Source organism: Microcebus murinus, chromosome 1 (assembly GCF_040939455.1).
Source record: "Microcebus murinus isolate Inina chromosome 1, M.murinus_Inina_mat1.0, whole genome shotgun sequence".
NCBI classification, from domain to species: domain Eukaryota; kingdom Metazoa; phylum Chordata; class Mammalia; order Primates; family Cheirogaleidae; genus Microcebus; species Microcebus murinus.
Genome location: NC_134104.1, coordinates 130,239,723 through 130,261,490, shown reverse-complemented (window position 1 = coordinate 130,261,490; position 21,768 = coordinate 130,239,723).

The window sequence follows — 21,768 nt, the reverse complement described above, 5'->3', positions numbered from 1 at the left end:
ATGAGTTTAGTGACAGATTAACATGAGTAAGAGCTTCAGAATTACTCTCAATTAAAATGACAGATCAGAAAACGCTGTGTAAGAACATTTCTTTACAATGGACTGTAAAAGGGCACTGTTGTAAATATGTCGTCTATGAGCTACATTAGAGCTTCCATTGTCGAGGCCAAAGTAAATCTCATTCATTCATTCTGTTCTTTTTTCATTCATCATTAGAGTTAGTTCTTATAAAGGAAGGTTAGAAAAATATATTCTTCAAGAATACCGCAGTCCCATGAGGACAACAGAGCGCTATACTATAGAAAACTCCCCTCTTTCCTTCTGGAAGCATCTCTATCCCTCATACCATGGTTTACTATCCCCAATATGCATCCCAGTGCTCCTACAGGTTTCCAACTGATAAGCTTTTCAAATGGAAGTACCACGTGTATACATGCATGACACCCCTACTAATAAAAGATTTCTTTTCGTGTCTTTATTCTTGGTATTTAGGACAAAGTAGGTCCTGATAAATAAAAAAAAATTTTTGTTGAATGTGTAAATTAATTAACAAAAGAGCAAAGAATAAATATATACAGCTAAAGGAAATGTACAGAGAAAGACCTTATAGTGGTCTTGAGGGGAAAAGAGAATACTATATTTTTAGTGCCCAACAGACAGTTTACTCATAGTGGGCACTCAAAATAGAAATAGAACCTTGGAAAGAGGATCAAATTGCATGAGTTGTTTATTTTCTATGTCATCATATTATAGGGGTACAAATTTTAAGGTTTCGAATAATGCCCTTGTCCCCACTCCCCCCACAAGTCTGAGCTTCAAGTGTGACCATCCCCCAGACAGTGCACATCTCACTCATTATGTATGTATATACCTGCCCCCTCCTCCCCCCTTTCACCTGCCCAATACCCAATAAATGTAATTCCTGTGTGTCCACTTAGGTGATGATCAGTTAATACCAATTTACTGATGAGTATATGTGGTGCTTGTTTTTCCGTTCTTGGGATACTTCACTTAGTAGTATGGGTTCCAGCTCTATCCAGGAAAATACAAGATGTGCTATATCACCATTGTTTCCTAGAGCTGAATAGTACTCTATGTTATACAAATACCACATTTTATTAATCCACTCATGTATTGATGGGCACTTGGGTTGTTTCCACAACTTTGTGATTGTGAATTGTGCTGCTATAAACATTTGAGTGCAGATGTCTTTTAAAAAAACAAAAATAAAATGTTTAAGCAGGGCACAATAGCCTACGCCTTTAATCCCAGCACTCTGAGAGGCTGAGGCAGGAGAAGCACTTGAAGGCAGGAGTTCAAGACTAGCCTGAGCAAAACAGAGGGACACCCTCTCTACAAAACATAAAAATAAAAACGTTAGCCAGGCATGGTGATGTTTGCCTGTAGTTCCAGCTACTCGGGAGACTAAGGCAGGAGGATTGCTTGTGCCCAGGAGTTTGATGTTACAGTGAACTATGATCATGCCACACTACACTCCAGCCTGGGTGACAGAGCAAGACTCTGTCTCTTAAAAAAAAAAGATTGACAAATTAAATCAAAGGACATGAGTTCTAAATCTAGTCCTACCACCATGCTATTGACTATCAGCTTAAAACCTCTGGTTTTTCTACCTACAAACTCCTCCAAAATTTGCATTTAGTTTTTTAAGCTAAATATGATTACATAGACAAGGCACTTAGTGAGTAAAATTACTGTTGGAATAAATCAATTTATGAAATGATCCAAATCACACTGTCTAAAAAGATTTAGCTTTAGGTAATTCGGGGGTTTGCATTTATACACATTGGCTGTATTAGTAATAGCTTACTTGGCTAAAGAAAGTCATTGGAAGTCTCAACTAGCTGGGTGAGTTATTTCTTCCCTTGGCATCTATTATGCACCTGGCTTTGAGTCATAGTTAAATACAGTTTCTCATCCATAATTGACATCCATCTGACCCTGAACCAAATCTTCTTCCCAAACCAAAGGTATTTTAGAACACACTATAAAGGACAAGAATCTTTTATTTTAAAAATGAGGGAAAAGGACATATTTTGAAACAGTCATTACATTCTTGAAAAAGGAAAATATTATTTTATCATTTAATTAAGAGCTCAGAGATTATTTCTCCCTTGGTGGTTCTCAACTAAACACTACCACTTACTTTAGAAAGACACTGCCTCCGAATAATTGTCTCAAACAAAATGTGCAAACCTTTATTGGTAGTAGGAATTCTGTAAAATGAGTTTTACAAATGTTTCCCTTTGTGTTTTTTAACTTTTTACTTTCCCATAATTTTAGAATTATAGGAGAGTTGCAAAAATTATACAGTATTCAGATATATCCTTCACTCAGGCTCTCCTAATGTTGACATCTTATATAGCTATAGTATCAAAAACCAAAAAATGTACATGTTGCAATTCTATTGTTAAGTAAACCATAGATCTTTTTCATATTTCATCTGTTTTTCCACTATTTCTCTTTTTCTGTTTCAGGATCTAATATATGATCTAACAATGCATTTCATTTTCATGTCTCCTTACTCTCTAATCTATGATAGTTCCTCAGTATTTTTTTTTTTTTTTTGGCTTTCATGACCTCAAGACTTCTGAAGAGTACTGAATATAGAATGCTTCTTGTAAGTTTGTCTGATGTTTTCTCATGACTATATTAGTGTTATGCATTATTGAGAAAAATATCACAGAGGTGATGTACTTTTCCCAGTGTATTGTAAGATCTAAATGTCTTATTACTGGTGATGGTAACCTTTATCCTGCCAGAGTTATTTCATTGTAAAGTTATCATTTTTCTCTTTGCAGTTAATAAATATTTGGTTAGATTAGATGATTTGAAATTATGCAGATATCCTGTTCCTCTTAAATTTATGTTCACTAATTTTATCATCTATGCTTGGTTTATGCCTATATCAACAATTACTGATGTCTTCCAATAATAATTTTTATTCCCCTCATTGCTTCTACATTCACTCATTCATTCATTTCTGTCAGTATGAATTCAAAGATACTCATTTTATTCTTACGGTTACAATCCAATACTATCATTATTTATTTTGTTGCTCAAATTTTTCCAGCTATGACCATTAGAGTGCTTTGCTTTTTGCTGTTGTTTTTAATAAAATTTATTTTTAAAATAGTTCTTAGGTTTACAGAAAAATTATGGAAATAGTACATGTAATTGTTATATACTCCCATTTTCCCTATTATCAACATCTTAATATTAGTATGGTACATTTACTACATTTGTTACAATTAATGAACAAACAGTGACGCATTATTATTAAATAATGTCTATTAGTTTATTCCATTTTCATTAGTTTTTATCTAATTTCCTTTTTGTGTTCCAGGTTCCCATTCAGGATAACATATAACATTGGTTTGTCCTGTCTCTCCTTAGGTTCCTCCTGACTGTGACAATTTCTGTCTTTCCTTGGTTTTGATGACCTTGACGTTTTTGAAGAATATTTGTCAGGTACTTTGTAGGATGCCCTTCTATTGGTATTTACCTTATGTATTTCTCATACTTAGAGTGTAGTTATAAGATTTTGGAAAAAGTAAAATGCCATTTTCATCACATCATGAGCACATATCATAAACATAATTTATTACTGTTGATGTTAATGTTGATTACCTGGGTAAAGCAGCATATGTAAGGTTTCTCTACTGCAAATCTAATTTTTTCCTCTCTTTGGAAATTTTTTTCCTCTCTTCAGTCTTTGGAAGAAAGTCGCTATGCATAGCCCACACTTAAGGAATGGAGAATTATGCTCCTCTTTGAGAGCAGAGTATCTACACAATTTATTTTTAATTCTTCTGTGTGGAAAATTGATCTATTTTTCCTCATTTATTTATTCAAGTGTTTATTTATGTTATTGCAGAATCATGGATACTTATTTTATGTTTTTTATATAACAATGTAACATTGTTTATTCTGTGTTCAAGTTGTTCCAGCATTGCCATTAGGGACTCCTGAAACTGAAAGTTGGCTTATGCATCTCTTTGATATATTCCCTAAATGCATTTTGTCTGTTTTTATTTTAAAACTTTCTTACTTTCTGGCACTATAAGGTGCCCTACACGTGTGTATTTCCTGCCACAATCCTAGAATCTAGAATACCTCCAAGGAGCAGCTGGAGGTACTTTTAGTAGAAACTGTGACCTGGGTTAGATATGTTCTTTCCTACTGGGGTTTCATTGTTTTTAGGCCTTTTCATCTAATAGAGGAAGAAAACATATGTCTGTATACTAAGCTGTGGATATGCATATTTCTATATGTAGCTATCCTATCTATTTTGAGATAAACATGAATTCATACTGATCTTTCCAGCTCTGTTTCACAAGAATGTGGCTCAATCTGGCCTCCTTTGCTAGTTTAGCTGTAACCTCACACTTCAATAGGGAGGAAGTTGGCTCCCACCTTCCCCAGCCTATCAGAATACATCAGTTATTAATCCATACCCCTATTGCAAATAACTGTGTCAATGAGAGTTCAGGGCTTATGCGTAGTTTTTCTTTTTCTTCTTTTGTCATTAGTCTTACAGATTTCACTCATACTTAAAGTTACTGAAGGCAGCACTGTCTTCTCTTCACCCTTTATTGAGGTTGTTTAGTACATGTATAACACAGTCAGACTTTCTGGTTGCAGTATGAATGTTTTCCTGGATTTCCTGAACTTGTAAATTATTTTTTAAAAATTTGCATATGTTAAGTTTATTTTTTATGCTATAAAGTTGTATGGGTTTTTATAAATGCACAATGTCATGTGTCCATCATGACAGCATCATACAGAATAGTTTCACTGCCCCTAAAATTCCCTGTGATTCATCTATTCAACCTTTTGCCCCTCTCTCCTCCTAGAAGCCACTGAGTCTTTGTACTTTTCATATAAACTTTAAAATAAGTTTTTTGATATCTTCAAAATAGATTTCTAGAATTTTTGTTAAGATTATGTTGAATCTACAGATCAGGTTGGGAAGAACTGACATCTTAAAGATGTCATTCTTCCAATCATGAACACAGGACATCTCTCTATTTATTTAGGTATTCTTTGGTTTTTTTCATCAAAGATTTGTATTTTCTGCAAGATGATCTGGCATATATTTTGTTAGATTTATACGTATCTTATTTTGGTGCTATTGTAAGAGGTACTGTTTCTAATTTCAAATTGTAATTGTTCATAGCTGGCATATAGGAAAGCAATTGGTTTTTGTATATTAATATTATACCTTGAAACCTTGCTATAATAGCTTATTAGTTACAGGAACATGTTTGTTGATTTTTTTTTTTTTTTTTTTTTTTACTTTTCTACATAGCCAGTCATGTCATCTGTGAACAAAGATAGTTTTAATTCTTTCTTCCTAATCTGTTATCCTTTTATTTCTTTTCTTGACTTATTGTACTAGTCAGGACTTCCACTGCAATGCTGAATAGTAGTGGTAAGAGGGTACATCCTTGCACTGTTCTCAATCTTAATGGGAAAGAATCTACTACTCACCATTAAGTATGAAGTTAGCTCTAGGTTTTCTGTTGATGCTCTTTACCAAGTTGAGGAAGATGCCATTCAGATGCTCTTTTTAATGAAGGGTTAAGAATCATCCTTGAAAATAAACTAAAGGAAAGAAAATAAATTAAATAAATTAAAGTCAGTTTCTCAGAAGAATTAGTATAAATTTACTCCATTCTTGTTAGGAAAAACTATTTCCAAAAAATATATCTTTGAAATCTTAGCTCATTTCTCTCTTTTTTCATGAAGCTCTTTCTGAAATGATGAGCTGACTGGCTAATAGCTCCTTCGGCTCTGTTAGACCATATCTTAAGCACATCCACTATAGCCAAGTTTACTCTTCACTTTTCTGATAGGCCCATGAAAGAGGCTTTCTCTGAGCTCCTTTATTCTGCCCTATAGATTCCAAGATCTTTACATAGTGTTTTGTAAGCCAGGTCATATTTCAGCACCATTCTCCTGAAATATACCATCCCTCCTTCCTTTTTTCTTAAAACTATGGGACACTGAAGCTTTGTACAAAAAAGCGTAGGTTTAAAAACTTGTTATAACACCACCAGCTAAATAACTGGAGCTATTTATTCTTTCTGGTCTTTGATTTCCTAGGAGATAATAATTTTCTTTTTACATTATTGATAGTTTTGAAAACTATAGACAAACTGATATAAAATGTCTGATACATAGCAGACTTTCAATAAATGTTAGTTTTCCCCCCTCCCTCTATTCTTAAGCACTTTGATATGCCTGAATTTAATCAACTGAAAGTGTCATTATTGTACTGTCAGATTCTGTGGCAACTTGCTGGGCAGTTATTTTTAAGATCTCTAATACAAAAATGCTCTTAAGAAATGGAGATGGTCTTGGAATATTAAGAAATGCGACTTCAGGGCTCTTAAAGACTGAGACATTTTTACAAAAATTTTATTAAAGTCATTCTTTGAGTTCTCTTGGATGATTGTCTTGAAGAGTCAGACCAGGAGGCAATGATTTCTAAACAGAAGGAGTTTAAAAAGTGTTCAGGGGTGTTTGCATGATTGGGAAAGAAGTTTGAGAATTTAAGTGTGCTTAGGTGTGGTAAGAAAGGAGGAAGGGATCACATGTACTCACTATTAAATTGAAACTAAGTTACGAGCACACACGTGCATAGAGGGAAGTAAAATTCAATGGAATCCAAATAGCAGGGAGGGAGGGGAAAGGATGGGGAAAAAAACCTACCTAGCAGATAAAATGAACACTATCTGGGGGATGGGCCCACTTTTAACCCTGACTCAAGCATTACAAAAGTGATCCATGTAACCAAAATCATTGGTACTTCAGTATTACTTTGAAATAAAAATAAAAAAAGAAAAGAAAAGAAGCAGGAGTGAGGGAATAGAATCTTAAGAGAAAATGGAACTGGTCACTAGGTTGGGCCAAAGAATAAATAAATTTGCCTGTCAGGAAATTGACTCTAACAGCAAGGAGCTCTTCTAGCACAAGTTATGGCAAGGATCTGTATGACTTAATGCTTCAGTTATCTATTGGTAGATGACGAGCAACATTAAAATGCATTGTTTTTAAAACAACCACACATACTGGGAGATGCAGTTCACTGGGACCATCAATATCTACCATTATGGCCCATCCCCTGGTTTGGAAAGAAATCTGGTGGCAGGGTAAAGAATGGACTGGATCAGAGAGAGACTTGAGAATAAAATGCCGATTCTTTGGAGACAAAGACACACATACATAGGCAGGAATCTGCATACAAATTCTAAACCTGGATTGACAACTATAGTCCTAAAAAAAATCTCATGAGATGAGGAAACAGTAATAGGAGTATATTTCTTTTGACCCATAGTAACCATGTCATCCTTCCTTTTCTATCCCTTAGAAATATAGGGAATCAAGATTGCAAAGACAACTGAAATAAAACCAAGCAATATATTTTTCCATATTAAATCTTCAAATTTCTCCAAAATATTGGCTTTGTTTATTGCTTGATGATTTGTTACTTTCCTTTATCCTTGCCACATTTTTGTTCCTCTCCATTGTCTAACCTACTAGCCTTCTCACCCCTCCCTGAGCCAAGAAAGTACATATTGACCTTAAGTCTGAGAAGTTTTTTTTTTAAAGTAGACAGGACATATGAAGAATAATCACAATGGTGTTTTCTTCAATACTTTCACAGCCAGTGTTATCTGTGAATCCTTCTTAGTAATCAATCACTAGCAGAGGTGAAAAGAAATTTATATTCCTCTAAAGCTTTACATAAAAATTCTCCTAAGCAATATGAATGAGTGGAAAGTGTTCAGGATTGAAGGTATTCAAATCCAGCTCTGCTAATAAGTATCTTGGTGATTTGTGGCAAGTTACCTAACCTCTATGGCTAAGTAGTAGCTCTCTTCACCTACAGAATGACTGGGCTGGACTTGCTGTATAAAATCTCTTCCAGCTTTTATATCTTTTATAAGCATCGACTCTCCTTAGAAACCTTAGTAATGTGTTTCCCATGTGTTCATTTCCTGTATTTTGATTCACTTTCCTTATAAATTTGGGTACTTGTCTTGTTGGTATTAAAATCAATAAAATACAGCTTTCACAGGCCAGAAACCAAAAATCAGGAAGGACTGAAAATCTCATAAGATACTCAAATTAATGTCAAAGATGCTGTGGTTGCCCACAATCAGGGAAAATTCTGGATGAACACCCAAGGGGACAATACTTACAGGATTTGGAATCCCACTATTAATCTAAACACACTTTCCATAATAAATCTGTTATATCAAAGAATGGCAATACAGAATGGTAAAACTTTGCTTTTCTACTACATATAGTACTTTACAGATGTACTTCTTTTAGAAGTTTAAAATTAATTTATATTTGTATATACTAAGAAAAGCAATCGTGAGTCTTACTGTGTGTATAGAACCAAATTTGGTATGAATAAAATATATGGTGTGTAATAAGGGATTTAAATATCCATATATTCCTTCCTTACTTTATACATCACACATCTCTGGGATGCTTACTATGTGCCAGGCAGTGTGCTGTTTGCTATACAGTGAAAAGTAATTAAGTTCCTGCCTTGGAAGTAAGAACACTCTAGGAGCAGATACATCAATTACAAAAATAATGTGATAAGTACAACAGGTATTATGGGGTACCTAGAGAGAATACCTAATTGAAATTTAAGATGTTAATGAGATGTCAGAATAAGGCACATCTTGGCTAAGACAAATTGGTGGGCAATAGAGTGTTTCAGGCAGAGAGGAAATCATACAAAAGTTCAGAGACCAGAGAGATGATGCTAGGGGAATAGGGTGGATTTTAGCCTAAGCTGATAGAATACAAGGCAGGGAGTGATGCAGGGCTGGGCTGGAGAAGTCAACAAGGAAGACCCTGAAGGATATGATTAGCCACAGAAGAACATTTAATTCCAACCTGAAGGCACTGAAAAGCTATTAGACATCTTTGAAGAAAAGATATCTTGTGGACAAAACAGAAAGTTATCAGCTTTGGTGCCCAGTTTTCAATCTTTAGCACTGGGGTTGCTAGTGGTGTCTCTTACTGAGCTACTTACTGAGCTATGGATCCCATAAAAATATGAGCAAACTGGGACTGATAGATGAAAACAAGAGTTCAAGTTGTAGAAGTATAAGTTTTTGGAGTCTCTGTGAGCTCTGAATGGAAAAAAGGAAATGCCAAGTAAGGAGTTGGGTATGGTAGTTATAGAATTCAGGTAAGAAGCATGAGCTGAAGGAATAAATTGGTGAGTTGCCCACATAAAGACAATAATGATAAGGACACTAAATTCTTAGTTAGAACTTACTATGTTCTAGTTATTATTGTAAATGTTTTAGATATATTAACTCCTTAAATCCTTACAATAAGTCTTTGATGGAGATAAAATTATTTTAATTTTGTAGATGAGAAAACAAAGGCACAAACTGGTCAATAAGTGGCAGAGCCAGGATTGGACCCAGGTACCTCAGCCCCAGAGGCCATGCACTTACCCACTAAGGTAACTGAAGTTATAGAAAGACTGATATGAGATCAAAGGAAAATGCATACAATGATGATAGAAGCAGCCACAGAGAGGACCCTAGAGAACATCAGTATTTTAGATATTGGAAGAAAAAGAAAAATACACAAAAGGAGATTAAAAAAAAAAAAAGAAGTGGATAAAGAGTCGGGAGGAAAGGAGGAAAAGTATGTCTGTGTTACAATAATTCAAAAGGAACTCATTTTCTAAGTCAAAAGGAGTAGACATTGCTATCAAATTCTGCTCAAAAGTCAATGACGATCAGTTCTAACATGTGCTCACTGGGCTTGCCATATATAATATGACCACTGTGAAAAGTCTGATATGTCATGCTGAAGTATTTGATTCTTGTTCTATGGTCCAGTGACTGTCTGCCTGGGTTTTGTGCATCAGAATCCCGTGGATGCGTTTTAGATATGCAGATGCATGTATCCCCAACCCAGACCCAATGACCTAGAAACTCTTGGATGGAGGGGAGCATATAAACACTTTCACTTTCAAAGCTCTGCAGAAGAATTTGATGCTCATTCAACATTCACAATCAGCACTTTTAGTCACTAGGGAGTCACTGATCACATGGGACAGTGACATTGTCACATCCATGTTTTAGAAAAATTTCTATTTTTCTAAAAATAGAAAATACTGGCTGTATAGCAGTGTGGGGGAGAAATAGAGACCAAACAATAGCTAAGAGATTTAAAGTTAAGTATCAAATAATTTCCTAAACATGGACTGAGAGTTATAGCTACTGTGAATTTTGCATATTTCTTACTTTCTTGAGGAAGATTTTACCTTAAATTCCTGGTCCCTGAATTACTGTTGTATTTGCAACATGAAAAAGCTTTTCATGGTGAGTTTAAAATGACTTAGTTTGTATATTATGAAATTCAATAAAAAATTTTAGCAAGTCTGGAAATTAGTTGAAAATAAAGGGCTTCCTTATACTATTTGTTTAGTTAGAAATGAGCTATTTTTCCTATTGCTTATAAATGACACTTTGATATGTCTACAATTCTAAAAGCACTGGGGAGGGGTTCCAATTGAAAGTGTTGGGTTTATTTATTTATTTATTACAAAGAATTACAAAGAATACAGGGGAAAATGCATTGTTTTCTTTCTTTTCTGATGCTTTTCAAAAAGTCTTGATCGAGCACAGCTGTGATATGGCACAGACCTAAAACAGGAAACGAGTGTTCCGATAATGCTACATTTCCAAAGCACTTAAACGTCATGGTGAAAATACCAATAACAGCACCCTTTGAGATTAACTGCGAAGGGATGGATTTAATTCACCAAACTATTTCAGGAGATCCAATTTTCAAAAAAGATTCTGAAAAAGATCCCTTTTCTCTAAGATGTCAGGATATTAAAAAAATAAAAATAAAAGTAAAAGGAGAGTGAAAAGAAAAAAAAAAGTGAGTATAGAAAATACAGGAAAAGCCTGCTGTTCCAAGCAGAAATTTTCTTTCCTGTATTGTGGCTGCCAAGTACAATTTCACTTTTTTGATTTAAGAGCAATCTTCTCAGGATCACTTCTTCAATGGGAATGTGGCCAGTAATGAAGTGCATGGGTTCTTGGACGAGGTTCTTAAGCACTTTGCAATGATTCAGTTTGGGGAAAGTTTTTTTTTCCCCAATGTCAACAAATGTTAAAGCTAATAGTATCCCTATGTCACACACATCCTCTCCCACCACTACCCCTTGTTCAACACAGGGTTTATTTGCATTACTGACATAACTCTGACCTAGTCATCTTGTTGCTTGCAATGTAAGAAGATCTTGCTTTCAATCATTTGACTACAATGTTTTTGGTCACAGTCTATTGGGTTTCCATGAGCTGCAAAGTCTGCTCAAAATAATAATATTTGTGTTCCCTATCTTTCAAACAGGCTTCAGGAAGAAAACAAATAAGAATATTAGGCCCATCTTCATCCTATATTTTTTCTTAGAAAAATGATAACTTAGTTCAGTTTGAAAAGCATTTTTTGAGAACATAGAAATTTTCAAGCACTGTGCTATTTGTTGGTAAGAAAGATGTACCCCAAATGGATAACAGTTTAGTGCAGGAGTCTAAAAACTTTTTATACATAGGTGCCAGATATAAATATTTCAGGCTTTGTGGGCCACAAATAGTCTCTGCCACACTTTTTTCTTTCTTATCATTTTACCACTATTTAAAGTATAAAAACCATTCTTGGCATACAGATCACACCAAGGCAGACCCCTGGCTAAATGGTTAAATAAATAACATATAAAGGTGGTTTCACTTATAAGTGGAAAACAAAATGTTTTTTTTTTTTTCCTTTTTGGGACAGAGTCTCACTCTGTTGCCCTGCCACGAGTGCCATGGCGTCGGCCTACCTCACATCAACCTCAAACTCCTGGGCTCAATCCTTCTGCTTCAGCCTCCCAAGTAGCTGGGACTACAGGCATGTGCCACCATGCCTAATTTTTTCTATATATTTTTAGTTGTCCAGCTAATTTCTTTCTATTTTTTTTTTTTTTTAGAACAGATGGGGTCTCACTCTAGCTCAGGCTGGTCTCCAACTCCTGAGCTCAAATGATCTGCCTGCCTCAGCCTCCCAGAATGCTAGGATTACAAGCGTGAGCCACCACGCCAGGCCATAAGTGGAAAAAAATAGTTTGAGGTATATGATCATTTTTTGATGACAATTTCATACGATCAATCTATTAAGTTCAACATAACACATAAATTCTGGAAAGTTGTATGCTAGCTATAATGCTAAATATAAATGTATAAGTGAAGAAATTATCAATGATATCTACGAGTGATATAGGAAAGTAGACCATAAAACTGAAGCCCGGTTGGTTCTTGTTTTGATGCATGAAAGAATTCAAGAGCAAGCCAGTAGGGTAAAGCAAATGCAAGTTTATTGCAGTAACAAAGAAATAGAAGGAAGGCTCCCCCATAGGCTGGGCAGTGGCTATGTCTCAGGACAACAAAGAGTAGCCCTTTGTGAGTTTGTGGGGTTTTATTTATAATTTTGATTTAATTTCATGTTAAGCAGTGGGAAGATTATTCTTAAGATTTCTGGAAAAGGGGTAGGAAGTTTCCAGAACCAAGGTTCTCTCCCCTTTCTAAATTACATAGGGTAACTTCCAGGAGTTGCCATGGCATCTGTAGACTGTCATGGCACTGGTGGGAATTTCTTTTAGATGCTGATGAATTATAACCAGGGTATAATGAATAGTGAGAGTAACCAGAGGTCACCCTATTCACCATCTTGGTTCTAGCTGATTTGGGACAGTTTCTCTACCACCTCCTGTTTTATCAGAGACCTTGGTTCAGATCTACTGGCTCCTTATTGAGCAGGGACTGCCAATTCCCTGTTTCAAGAGTATCTCGACAGAAAGATGAATTTTGGTCTACATTTTGGTAAGTAGATAGGGAAGAATGGGGAGTGGATGGAGAGAATTCAAGTAGGTAAAACAGTGAGAGCTGTGAAACCAAATATCCACAGAAGGGCTGAAGCACAGGATGTGTATGGAAGATATAATGAGTTAAGTTGGGCCACAATGTCCAGAGCCTTGTACAACTTGTTAAAGAGTTTAGATTTTATCCTATAAGCAACACACAGGCAGAAGAATTGAGCATAAAAATAACTAAGATCCAGTCTATGTTCTGGAATTCTAACTTTATTTAGGTCCAGCTATTCTATGTGGCATCTATATGCAAATTAGATGCATACCTTTCTTAAGTCACTTCCCTTTTTTACATTTTAAAAATTATTTTAATATACTGATTTTGTTAGAACAAAGCACTTTACTGTCATCTGCTGGAAATTTGCCATAATAAAATGTAAAAATCTATAATGTCTGTCATGTGAATGGTACTTACAAGATGTAGCATCTTTTGTCCTAATTATATATATATATGTGTGTGTGTGTATATATATGTGTGTGTATATATATATATATATATGTGTGTATATATATATATATATATACAGAGAGAGAGAGGGGAAAAGAATAACATTGAAGCAAGTAAGGAAGCCTTTTTTAATAATCCTGGGTCCAGGCAAAGAGATGATGGAGCACTAGGAAGTGAAGGTGTTGGATATTACAAACACAGAAGCTCTGTGACGGTTGAGTGCAAAGATTAAGGGAGGGGAGGTAGGATTTATACATGACTCTAAGAATTGTATTTGAAAGAACTGTGTGGAAAGCGTTGCCTTTAATTCTGAGAGGAAATGCATGAGGAGTGGCAGGTTTAGAGAGAATTTGGAGAAATAAATTTGGAAATGTTAATTTTGAAGTAAATGTGAAATATATAGTCAATTGCCAGTAGAAACCTAGAAGTCAATAGAGGGATCAATGGAATTCATTTGATAGCCCAGAGTATAAAAATAAGAGAAAATCTATAAAGCAAAGGGAGGAGTCTCTATGAGAAACCAAAAGAAAATGAAATATGCAAAATTGGAGTATAAATTCTGGAGGAAAACCAGAAGGAAGGGATATTACAGATTCAAAGAGGAAGAGAAACATTCCAGGAGTAACCATCGAGATAGTATTCATCCTTCTGAGGATAAGTCTGATGACCAAGGAGTTAGGAGGTCAGTGGCTACCTTTGTAAAGTTGGTTTGTTTGGAGGATGTAGTAAAGATAGAATTCAAATTTCTGAATGCCAAGGAGAGATGATAAATGAGGATTAGAGAGAATTAGAAATGAGTATCGCATACCTTTTGCCTTATCAATTCAAAAAAGTCTGACTTTTGAAAGTCAGTAAAGGAGAGATAAATAAGTGAGAAAGGAAATTGGGAGCTTTTTGGTTTTGTTTTATTTTTAGTAAGGATTGGAAAGTAATGACAAAAAGAAGATTGAATATGCAATAAATAATTACATGCATGCATAATATACTACAGATGAGTGAGAAAGAAAATAAAAGACAATGAAACAACTTTAAAAGTTTAAAGATCATCAGAAGAATGCATGAAGTTATATAGCAGCGTATTGCTAATTGCCAAATAGTTAGCCTGGACAAGAGATGTTAGGTGTTATTAGAACTTGCTTGCTTCTATTTCCCCACCTGAGCATCCCTTGCTGCTTTACCAGGCTATAGGCATTTGCAAAGTTAGAGGAAAGGAATTTGAGATAATATTTTCCATAGAGCTTGGAGATATTTGGATGAGGTTGAACCAATAGCCTGCTATCATTTGACCTTTCTGAAGCTACCTCCATAAGAGAAGAAAATATACCTTTACTTCTTTTCAACTACCTTATCTTGGGTGTGATAATCAAACACACTTGAAGCTAAAAAATTTTAAAAAAAGCAATCATTGTAAATGTAAAAGGTCTTTCTCTACACATGAATTCTGGAACTCAAAATAGTGTTTATTAAAGTTTAATGTCTTTTAAAAATTTTTGTTGGTTCTCCCCTCCCCATTTCCCCCATTAACATTGCAGTCTTCAAGATTAATTTGGTATGTTTGGATTTTCCAAGGCAACAGATTTGTTCTGAGGACAGCTATGTAAGCACATGTCTTTTCTGTGATTAAATGGAACCAGCGTTTCTTCTGTCACCCAAGAACACAAGCTTCCCTCTTCTGAGATGGATCAATAGGAACAATCTTCTGTATTGAGTGTCACTCCTGGCTGCTCCTCATTTGTGCACAGACAGCAATCTCCTCTGAATCTCAAAGTGGATGACTCCATATGTTATTTCCAGCAAAAGGAGAGAGCTGAATCATTTCAAGTTCACCTGGGCTTTGATCAGACACAGTGATACATTAGGAGGAGCATACCAGAGACCAGATGAAATCTATCATCCCAGGCCTATTGAATATACCTTTAGAACCAAATAATGTACTCTCTGAATTTACTAGATTGTTGAAATGTTTTATATCTCTTTCTGTTGGTAAAGAGCTTGGCAGAAATATACAAATATCGAGGGTGAAATTTTCTAAAATTTAATCAGACAGGCAGAGTGGGAAAAGTGCAAGTTTTATTTTATTTTGGTGAAAAGACATGAAGGTTTGAAGTTACAGCTTGAAATTTCCAAAATCTATTTATCTGGTGGAGGCTTGGAAATGGGGTTTACCAATAGTTGGATTATTGGCCTTTAGGTCATGAACAGTGGAAGCAGGAAATGCACGAATGCATAATTATAATGCGACCTCAAAAGCACATTGAACATAAAGAATGAGTAGTGTTAGAAAGTAAACTGTAATATGCTCTAAATGTCTGAGGGAGCAAAGATGATGAACTTGTAGATTTAAGCCAATATTCTGTTTTGTCTTAGAAATTCTCAAACTAATATCTTAAAATTACAAATTTCTCATAAAGTTAATATTTTGTAACTTTTCCTCATCCAGCAGGTTAGGTGTGTCTAATATTGTGAAAAAGTACTTGCATGGATGTCTGCTTAGAAGAGATTGAGGCAGCTATTTTCAGAGTTCAAGCTATTAGGAGAAATTTTGTGAAATCTGAATTAGGATAATATCCCTGCTCTTACATTTTTTAACGCATGGCAAATAAACTCTATTTAGAAAGACATTAACAATAGAATGTAGAATTTTTTTAATGTGCAGTAGGCTCAGATAGCCTAAATATGCCAGCAAGGCTTCCTAGCACACCTGATCCCTATTTTACCTATGTCACAATGTCTGAGGGTGTGCAAGGCCTGTGGTTTCCATGCTTTGACAATTACAGAATTTTGGATAGCAACTCTTCTATTTTGGAATTCCCAAAACTGCCTCAAGCCCTTTCTCCTTTCTTCCTTCACTTTAATAAAAATGTGTGCTCAGTCGCATCCTTTTAAGAAGTACAAGGGGAAGAAAAAGAAAATAAAGCTCTCTTTAGCCTGCATGACATCAGATCTGGAACAAGGGCTGGCAAGTATAGAATTTGAAAATAGTCCATTAACCTGAGTGCCAAAATTTACGTTTAGATTCCATTTTCTATCATATGTAATGATCATAGAGTTCTGTCTTATTGAGATAAAGGAGACATCTTGAACAAAGTTCTTTACGGACACCAACAAATATGTAAGTGGCCTTCCTTATGGATGGATATGATTCAGATCAAGACTCCCAACTCAAAAACTGTGTGATCCAGTTGCCAATAAGATGGTCCTGAAACAAGGAAGATAAAAAATAAATATGTCAAGAATTTTGCTCTTTGACTTGCAGGATTTTGCTGATAGGTTTTGAGGGGCAGAAATACAAGTAAACCAAAACTTTATTTTAGAAAGTGACTAGATGATCTCAGGGGCTGGTCTCTGAAGTGAGGTTTCAAGATGGTATCATCTAGAAAATACAAATGAGAGAAAAAGTTTTAAATAATGAAATTGCAGCAAAGATGCAGTCACGGAAATGAACATTGATATCCCCCAATTGACTTAAATGTGATTGTGCTGAATGAGTAATACTCATGAATTATTGTAAATTATTTATTGAAATTCTCATGCCTCTCCTTCAGCTGCCCCTTGTCAGAGAAGAATGGATCCTCATAGAACCCTACCCTGAGCTTTCTGTCAGGAAAATTTCAAATGACTCTCATAATCATGCTTATGCATCTCCTAGTATGAAGAACTGGAGCCTCAAAATGCCCTAAAGAGAATAAATGCCATAGGTGCATCTCTTGCTCTGATAGGCATTCCCTCTGATTGGTTCATTGCCTTGATTGGACCTTTGTCCTGGAAAGCAGGAAGAGGGGTGTTAGTTAGGATAGGAGGTGTATGTTTCTGACTGGTTGCCATTGCTCTCTCATAGTAAGAGAGTCTCCCTGTCTCCCTGTCTTGCTTTTGTTCTTGTCTCTTGCTTTCTCACTGTTGCTCTTGCCCCCAATTTAGAGTTGTACGTAAGAGGTGGACATCATCAATGAATCTCATCATTGATGTTTTAAGCAAACTGAGAAGCTCTTTCTAATTATTTTATTACCTATTGTCAGCATCAACTAGGTGATGCCACTATTTGGTATGACATGGAGGAGTTTATGTATAGTTAGCTTAAAGAAAGGAAATAAAGGAAAATAAAAATACACATTTTGTAATTACTCAATATTCTTTTAAATAAGAGTATTTATATTTCAAATAATGAAAAGAATTGGTGAAGTTTAACTTAATGTATATTTCAAAATCCAAACAGAACAATGAACAAATAAAATGCAACAAAAAATAAGAAATTTCCAGACATAATTAATTGTAAAATGATATTCTGCCTATTAGTTCAGTAATCTTACTCTAGTTACAATTGAATTCTTCCTTTTTAAAACTTCTGGTTTCATTTGATAGTTTAATTTCAGGTGTTAAATTATCAATCTCAGCTTTAATTGTCACATTAAAATTTGCTTTGCTAGTAAATTGCTATTAATAGAAGAAACATCCATCACTTTTGCTCTCACATGCCCCTTGGTCAGAACTCTTGTCTTATTTAAGGTCATTTAGCTCCTGTGCCTCCTGCTAAATGGTCCCAATATATCCTGGGACAACCTTGTCTTTGAAGTTATTCTGCCTTTTATAGTGGAAGTGGGTGAGAGCAATGTGTCTGTTCCAGACATTTCTCATTGCTTCCTGTTGACTTTTTCTGAGTCAATGATTTAGCTTGACTCAGCAACTTGACTTTTCGGAGTCAAATTAACTATAGAACAGTCTATTTATATTCACAGTGTTGTATACTATAAGCATAGGTTTCTTGTTTGGGAAGTGAGAGCCACATGGAATAAATATCATGAGATTTTTTTCTCTCTCTCTTTATCTTTCTTTTTTCTCTCCCTCTCTTTTCAGCTCTTATTGATGTTAGAAATAATGAATCCAGAACAAAGAAGATGTTGAAAACAGGCATCATGAGTAATATTTCACATTTGTTAGACACAAAAGAGTGAGGGTTCCAACAAATTAAAATACTTAAGTTAAATGCATTGCTAATATATATAAAATATACAACTATGTACAAATGGGGTTTGAGAGACCTTTTCAGTTTTAGAAGAAAGAAATTGGATAGACCTTGAGTCAGATAACAAATGTTAAAACCTCAGGTCTAGTGTTAAGTTGTTTCACAGCATTGGGAGACAACTTTGCCCATCTGAGTCTCTGTATCCAAAAAAGAGATAAAAATAATCTGTTCCATGGAGTTGTTGGAATCATTATATGAGACTAACACAAACAGTACCTGGTACATAATAACTTCTCAATAAACATTTTTCAATCAGACTTCATAAATATATTGGTAAAATATTTTCTGAAAAATGCCTTCAAGTGATGAAATATATTTTAATATGTGATATATTTATAGCCAGTAGTCTTCTTTACCTAGGACCTCTATTGCCCTTGGCATCAATAATGAGCACTGGGGAGAATTTAAAAAGATAGTCTGTGTTGAGGAGTTGGAAAAATTACAAAAATTAATATTTATCTAGTGCCTTTTGTCACATCAATTCAAGTTAATCTCTTCAAAAAGTCTACATATTATTTCATTTACTTCCCATACCAATTCAAATAGTACATGTTCCTTCTTTACAAATGAAGAACCAGAGGTCTCAAGATAACTCTGTTTTAAGAAAAATTTTACTTCCTTTCAAGATCTAATATGCTCCTTATTTATTTAGTATAATAAAAATGATTGAACCGATTGAAATTCTTTTTTTCTCATTTAAGAAATATGTAGAGTGAGAATCTACCTGTAGTAGACCTGGCTGACTGGATTCAGGTGAAAACTGATGATGCTATTGATAAATGTCCTTTTAAACTTGGACTTATTTTTCTATGGCTTGAGAATATAACTGAATTTCTGCAATGATTTTGGGTTGCTAGTAATACCAGACATTCATGTCTAAAGATTTTTTTCTTTGCATCAATAAGTTTTAGAAGAGTTTCATGTCCTCTTGGCAACATAAGTATATGTAGTTGAGTATCAAAGGTTATATGCCACATTTTAAAAATTATTCTCTGTAAAGTAGACTTGTTCAGATATAGTACCTATATAAGCTTCAAATTCTTGTCTAAATAGCTGAAAATGTGTAAGTTAACTTCTTCACTACACTACGGTGCAAATGGATCGAGGAATATCATCTCAAACATGTCCAAAAGGCAGGCCCAATATTCCTCATTGACTCTATGGGTTTGTTCGTGAGTTTAAAACTGGAAATCTCTGGTCCTCTGTTTCCGTATTACCAGGTTAAATGGAGAGTTCCTCAGTTTCCGGGTTGGAGAAATCACTGAATGCTCCTTAATCCATTTCATGATGTTGTCCCCTTCCTCTCACAAAAGCAGGAAGACCAGCTCTCAGACTGCTGACTGCTCTGTGGAAGGCAGCCCAGAAAGCTGTTCACAGGCTGAAAGTAGGAATCTGCTGCCACATGCAAGAGAAGAATTACCTTTAAAGGTTCTCAAATGCTAATGCAAAAGAATACAGAGGGGGAATGAAAGAAGATTTATTTTAAAATTAATACTAACAGATATGAAACCTGGACAGCTAGTGTGAACTACCTACACTCAAGCAATGTCCCAAGTAAAGAGTGGAATGAAACAACTTCTAATATTCTGGGGGACAACATTTAAATCCAGTGTAAAGATATTTCAAGCTCACTTGTCCTTATCTCTTAAATGAGATGCTTATCTCATTTGGATTTGAAAGAGGAATGAATGAACACAATTTCTGTTTGTCTTTTTATTGGGCTACGTGTTTTTAAATTTATAATTGACAGCTAAGCAAGTTGCATAATTGCGAGTTGCAATATTTTTAAAAGGGACAGAAAGATGTTATATAGAGTGCCAATATACTCTAAAAAAATTAAGAAAAAAGTTAAGGAATGATCAAGCCAGCTAAGGCATATCTGCAACATTGGTCTTAGAGCGAGGAATATTGTAAAGAAACTATGCTTGATTCCTACCTTGACGCTGTCCACTGGTAAGCACTTGACCAAGTCATTTACTATTCTAGATCAGCACTGTCCAATCAAACACAATTCAAGCTACAAATGTCTTTTTGGATTTTTAGTAGCCACATTTAAAAAATTCGTGATATTAATTTAGAAAAATATATTGTATTTAACCCAAAATATATAAAATATCATGTTGACATATAATCAATTTGAAAATTATTAATGAGATATTTTATATTCTTTTATTTCCTTACTAAATCTTCAAATTCCAGTGTGTACTTTGCATTTACAGCACATCTTTATTTGGACCAGCCACATTTCAAATGCTCAGCAGCCACATGTATGTAGCTCATGGCAATTGTAACGGATGATGCAGTTTTAGATTCTTAGTTTCCTCATCTGTAAAATAAAGAAGTTAAAAAGACCATCTCATCCATGCCTAAGAATGTTTAATTCTGCCTTGCTGCTTTTTGCATAAAATGGACTTATGTACAATAACTTCAAGCATGGACCAGATGCTTCTTGCTTTTAAAATAAAACCAAATATGTTGTGGAAACATGCCAAGATGCAGTTTTCACCTGGAAAACGAAAAAAAAGTTCTATTTGACAGTACTATTCTGAGGAGGTTTCAAAACACTTGTTCAAAATACTCATTGAAAGTTGAGATAATTCTTGTCCAGGGTTAAAGAAGTGTGCAGTAAGAAATGAAGTGTGCAGTACAAAAAAGAATCATTTGAAGAGTGAAGATTAAATATGTCTCCCACAAGAATAAAACAATCAAATGAATAAACTGAGTTAAAGAAAAATTACCTGGAGAAAATTACAGTACTTTGAAAAAGAGTACATGGAGAAATTAATAGACATTCAATACCTTAACTTTTCACTTGGGGATTAGGAGCTCCTTTTCTAAAGTCCTCCTGCTTTTAAGACATTGAGTTACTAAGTTACAGATTATTAATTTCCTAAGTAACTTTAGTGACCCTCTAGTCATTCTCACTTATTTTAGAGAAAAGAGGTTGTCTAGAGAGCATATGTCACTTTCTGGGTCACATAGCTCAATTGCATCAGAACAACACATGCTCCTGAAGTCCCAATTCTAAACACCTGTGGTCTGTTGGACCAGGTATACTCAGGGAAGCTACCTGAGAATAATTTCTGTACCATAATCTTAACTGAATATATTCAAACCAGAGCTTCATGAACTGTCTTCCTCTCCTCTTATGAAATAGGCAATCGTGCAACTGCCATATCACATGTACAAAGGCTGAATACAGACCTACTTGGGTTTCCCTAAGGGTCAGGGAAAGGGAAATGATCCTCCTGGATTCATACAACTATAACTCACCCTCACCTGTGTAAATCTCAGCCCCTGAACTTTGCAAGT